Source organism: Oncorhynchus clarkii, chromosome 3 (assembly GCF_045791955.1).
Source record: "Oncorhynchus clarkii lewisi isolate Uvic-CL-2024 chromosome 3, UVic_Ocla_1.0, whole genome shotgun sequence".
Taxonomy (NCBI): Eukaryota; Metazoa; Chordata; class Actinopteri; order Salmoniformes; family Salmonidae; genus Oncorhynchus; species Oncorhynchus clarkii.
Genome location: NC_092149.1, coordinates 23,631,078 through 23,637,077, shown reverse-complemented (window position 1 = coordinate 23,637,077; position 6,000 = coordinate 23,631,078). Strand labels below are relative to the sequence as shown.

Here is a 6,000-nt window from a genome sequence, read left to right as displayed (position 1 = left end):
ATTAGACTATAAGTATTTTTATTAGACTATTAGTATTTTTATTAGACTATTAGTATTTTTATTAGACTATAAGTATTTTTATTAGACTATAAGTATTTTTATTAGACTATAAGTATTTTTATTAGACTAAGTATTTTTATTAGACTATAAGTATTTTTATTAGACTATAAGTATTTTTATTAGACTATAAGTATTTTTATTAGACTATACGTATTTTTATTAGACTATAAGTATTTTTATTAGACAAAGTATTTTTATTAGACTATAAGTATTTTTATTAGACTATAAGTATTTTTATTAGACAAAGTATTTTTATTAGACTATTAGTATTTTTATTAGACTATAAGTATTTTTATTAGACTATGCATATTTTTATTAGACTATGCATATTTTTATTAGACTATAAGTATTTTTATTAGACTATAAGTATTTTTATTAGACTATAAGTATTTTTATTAGACTATTAGTATTTTTATTAGACTATAAGTATTTTTATTAGACTATAAGTATTTTTATTAGACAAAGTATTTTTATTAGACTATTAGTATTTTTATTAGACTATAAGTATTTTTATTAGACTATGAGTATTTTCACAAGCGTGATGACAGGTACAACAGATCGATAACCGTCATAATACCTTAGATATGATGACTATCCTCACAACATACATTGTCTTAAGAACAACTTGTTTTCACTGTAGAAGCAGAGTAAATGAAGGTTATAAGAGTGCTTCACATTCTATACCTTCTTGAACGTATGGACGGAGTCTGTCAGTCTGACATGCTGCTGTGTTTAGGGTGTCTATGCATCAACATGAAAACTTCCTCTGGGTGCGGAGTTGCGTTTTAGCATGAGAAGAGCGCCTTCTAGTGGTGGCCAGAATACTATCATCAGAATGGAAGGCGGAGGTATGAGAGCGGGGAATAAGAGGATTCAAATCAATGTTATAATGTTATAGTCCTCTAACTGCAGTTTATTCCACACCACACCCTGTAACAATAGGATTGTTTGACCGATTAGTGACTTTTCACATTCACTCTGCCATGGGAAGTCTCACTCAGCTTTCTCTCAGCCTGTCTGTGCTGTTGTCTTAACCTGATGGTTTGACAGCCTACTGCCATATCACCATCCTGTCTGTTCAGAAACACTCTCAATATTTGCTGTTATTCATGAGAAAAGGAGTTTGTTTAGTTTTTCTGTAGCTATAGGCTGTTGTTAGTATGAGAATTGTCTTGTTAGTTCCATATATTAATAATGTAGACGCTGCACTGAATATGATTAATGTTTATAGTTTAGTGAACCATACTTGTGGGATTAGTAGCCTTGGCGGAAACCTGAAGAATTGCGTTAGCTTCCTGAGATAATTTCTAGGCTTTAGCTCAGCGGGCTAACACAGTCTAGGTTAAGAGAACATTTAAACCCCAAACAAGGTAACAAACATGGCAGGCAGGCAGCTACTTGATATTCGTAGGTGCCAGGAGGCTCTCCCTGGTTAGCCGTCCGTTCAACAAGGAGAGTCTTGTCTGTTTTTGAGACAAGACCAGAGGTGTTTAATTACAAAAAGCACTGAGCCCTCCGGCTCTACAACCGTCACTTCACAATTAAGACAGAGCAACAGTTAGCTGAGAGAGAGAGATTGGATAAGGGGTTGAAATAATCAGGCCATTTGCAAATCACCATCAAGCTCCTGGCAACAGCTCCTCAAGGAGAGAGACCACATGGTTACAGTGTCCTGTCTCAAAATTGTGCTGCAAATCCATAGAACACAATGTGGTTACTGCCAGAAGGTTACTGTATGTTTGCTGAAAGCCACCCGCAGCCCCATAAAGTGTAGTTGTGCTGCAGTGGGCCTGGCCTGTGTTGTAGACAGATGGGAGAGCTGATGTGCGTAACTATGCATTTTACAGCAAACTATTAAAGAGTTGTGCTGTTTACACACAAACATTTGAATACCTGTCTGCAGGCCAGTTTAATTATGCAAACCCTTCTGTTATGTGTGTTGCTTTGTCGTCTCCTCCCAGCTCTCTCACTGCAACAAGGTTGGAGAGATGTGTTTGTGTTCTCATTAAGATATGGACAGTGGTGTGGCGCAGGCAGGAGCAAATGTATGCCATTCCTCATAACCTCGAGTATCTTATACTGTCTGTTCCTCCCCACCACGGTGGCCCATGTTCACATTTACACTAGGGCGGCAGGTAGCCTAGTGGTTATGCGCGTTGGGCCAGTAACCAAAAGGTTGCTGGTTTGAATCCCCAAGCCAACTAGGTGAAAAATCTGTTGATGTGCCTTTGAGCAAGGCATTTAATCCTATTTGCTCCTGTAAATTGCTCTGGATAAGAACGTCTGCTAAATTACTAAAATGTAAATGTATAGCCCTCAGTTCCATTGTGTTTTTCCATTGTTCCCCTCTAATCAAGGACTGATTTAAACCTGGGATATCAGGTGGGTCCAATTATCAGGTAGAACAAAAGACCAGCAGGCTCCGGTCCCTGTGAGGTACAAATTGAATCCTCCTGCTGTATAGGCTACTTTACTGTACATCCATTGTCATTTAAAGCTGAAGAAATGTAAAATGGCCTCTGAAGTCTGACTTTGAAATCTCTGGGGTTTGTAGTTGGGGAGGAGGGACACACAGTACAGTACGTGCGTCTTATTTCCCCATACGATTCATTCTTTGATGTTTGATTAGTGAAAGTACTTACATATACAAAGGCCCCCCCTCTCGCTCACATCATTTTGTTTCTTGAATTCCGCCATATCTTCAACTACATGTTCAAATACGGCATTCATCAAAGGAGAAGAGAAGGAATGGGCATTTAGCCAGCCGAGCCTCATTTAGCCAGCCGAGCCTCATTTAGCCAGCCGGCCCAATGTAGAGCTGGTGATTATTATATTGAGAGGGAGAGAGAGCGAGAGGGGGGGGGGGGGGGGCGAGAGTGAGAGAGAGGGGGGGTGAGAGTGAGAGAGGGGGGGGGGGGGGCGAGAGTGAGAGAGAGAGGGGGGGCGAGAGTGAGAGAGAGAGAGGGGGGGGGGCGAGAGAGAGAGACAGGGGGAGAGAGAGAGATGGGGAGAGAGAGGGAGAGACAGAGAGAGAGTGGGGGGGCGAGAGTGAGAGGGGGGGCGATAGAGAGAGAGAGAGGGAGAGAGAGAGATGGGGAGAGAGAGAGAGAGAGAGAGAGAGGGGGGCGAGAGTGAGAGGGGGGGAGATAGAGAGAGAGAGAGAGAGAGGGAGAGAGAGAGATGGGGAGAGAGAGAGAGAGAGAGAGAGAGAGAGAGGGGGGCGAGAGTGAGAGAGGGGGGGGCGATAGAGAGAGGGGGGGGGGTGTAGAAAGCAAGGCAGTGTTTTTAATTATCTGGACTAGGTACAGGATGCGGTTTTTTGATTGTTTTAATGAAGCAGCTGGCCTATTGTCTCTCTTTAATTCCTCTATTGTTTTTAGAATAAGTCATAGTTCTCTATTCTTTTATCAGGTGCTCTGCAGGAGGATTCAGCACAATAGCGTTCATTCCAACTGCATTGGCCGCTGCACAAAGCCAGGCAGGCAGCTCATTGCAGAGAGCTAGCTCGCTAACAGGCAAAACAGTGCAAATCACACAAGCTGCTACTTTTTAGCCTTTTCCCCAGTTTTACTTGTGGGCTGTGCACTTTCAAAAAAGGCAAAATGCAGATAAACTTTCATGAACTATTAACACAAATATTTGCCAAGGCCGCCCCTCTCTCTGTACAGTAAGAGGTGTTTCCCAATCCTTGTCCTAGGAACCCAAAGGGGTGCACATTTGTGTGTGTCAGTGCTGGCCTAGAACAAATCTTTTGGTTCTCCATCAAGACCAAGCTTGGGAAACAAAAACTGTGGTGTACAGTGATGCCCTGAGAGCAACATCTCAGGGGATCTCCTGAGCTGCCATCTATGTGTATGTCCCAAATGCCACCCTTTTCCCTATTTAGTGCACTACTTGTGACCAGGGCCTATAGCTCTGGTCAAAATAGTGCACTATATTGGGAATAGGGTGTTATTTGGGACTGAGCGGTTGAGGTGGTTGAAGTCTCCTCTGAGGCAGGAATGATTCTGTCTGAGTCAGTATTCCGTGTTTTAGAGCACCACCCCAGCATTCTCACGGATGACAGATGGGTGTCTGTAGTTTGGCTGGCTGAAGGAGGTACATTACTGTGTACATTTCATAGTAGGTTATGAGTACTAACAATCATTAGCAATTAGCAGTGGTAGGCTTGCAGTAATTCAGAGTATCTTTAACTGAAATTGTTTTCAAAGACAGTGAAAATGTCAGTCAGTCGTGAGTTCAGTATCAGGGTGGTTTTCTCCGTTCTCTTTGTTAACCGAGAACCTGAGAAGTGGAATCTCTACCAATTGAAACTTTTAGTGGCGAGTAGTGACGATCTGCCCCCCACCTCCCCTTCCATGGTGGCTGCTCGCTGGCAGTTAGTACCTACCTTGATGGTAACGCTGTCTGACGGCAGAGGAGTTTTGTTACTTTAATTAGGAGATAAAAATTCAAAGGGCCTCTCCAGGCTGTGTGTGGTGAGAGAGAATCAAAACCAGCACTCAAGTGGAGGGACCTGAAGTGTGTCTCTCATCACGGGAGATTGGCCAGCAGATAGGCACTGTTCTTTAAAGGAGCTAGTGCTGCCTGCTGCCCGCCACTCACACACACACACACACACACACACACACACACACACACACACACACACACACACACACACACACACACACACACACACACACACAGCTTTCCTTGCACACAGAAATGGGACTTTAAAATATGGCATATTTTACTACAGCTTGCTTCACTCCTATGACACATTTGTAATAGTGTTTAATTTCAGTGCTGTTTGACATAAATGTAATGAAAAGGTTGGGAAATGTGTTAATGGGAATAGCGAGGTTATGACCAGCGTCAGGTGGGAGGTGGAATGCCGTGGAAGGTGTACCAGAGAGGAGTGATACATCCTCAGATTGGTGTGGAAGTTAGGCTTCATAACAATCATTCCATCATGTCATTTCATAGTAACTACAGCAGTTACTCTTCAGGTTTCCTCCCTGGGTTGGGGGAGCCTCACTTGAAAACCCTGTCTACACTGACCTTTAAAACCAGTGATTTTTACGTTTTGTGTAAACATTTGTAATCAGTGTCTCTCTAAAGGAGGATGGAACTATGAGTGGGGTGCAGTTAGTCTTCTGTTCTACCCTTCATATCTCTCCCCTCTCTTCTGCAACGCCCCTTATTTCCACAACAGCTGGACTCAAATTACAGGTCCTCTCTCATCCTGACGCTGCTCTGTCGGAGTGTTTGCACATCTTTGAAAGCTAACAGAGTGCCCTAATTAATTGTCCAGCTTTTCTCTGAAACAATGTCCTAATTCTGCCATTTAGCGTGAGCGTATCATCGTTGTTGTTATCGCCCCAGCCAGATTTTTGTAAATAGTCATATTAAAAACTTTAATCTCTTTAAGGGAAAATGAAGTGCAGCTGAAAAGCCTGTCATGTGCAGGAGATAAATATTATCTAAGCTAAAAACCTTCCTCTACCCCTTCCTCCCCTTCCGCTCTCTCATCCTAACTTAATGAATATGTTCAGAAGATTTCACTGGAATGTTTAATCCCTAAACACAAACATCTGATCGTGTGTAGAGGATCTGTTTGAGGTTATGCTATATTACTGAAGTATACAGTATAGCTCCAATGCATAGACCTACTACAATTTACCCCACTGAGTATGACATTTCTTACTGCTACTTTAACCAAAGTATGACATTGTGATTTCACCCTTTAGTCATTATATAGTCATTATTATTAAGTCCTTATAACATGTCCCTCTGGATGGAATTCCATACCCTCTGAACTCCAGAGTTTGGAGTCACCTATAGGGTGAAACATCAATAATAATAATATAATACTGTCCCCAGTGGGAATCGAACCCATCAACTAAGCTACACAGGCTAACACTACCATGCTCTACCAACAGAGTCACACAGGATAAA

At 42.1% G+C, this 6,000-nt stretch overlaps 1 protein-coding gene across 1 annotated transcript in view; it reads left to right on the top strand.

Annotated features, from left to right (window-relative positions):
* LOC139391251 (zinc finger protein ZFPM2-like) overlaps positions 1-6,000 on the top strand; it is a 202,561-nt gene that overhangs the window by 189,212 nt on the left and 7,349 nt on the right. The gene's annotated exons all lie outside the window — the stretch shown is intronic.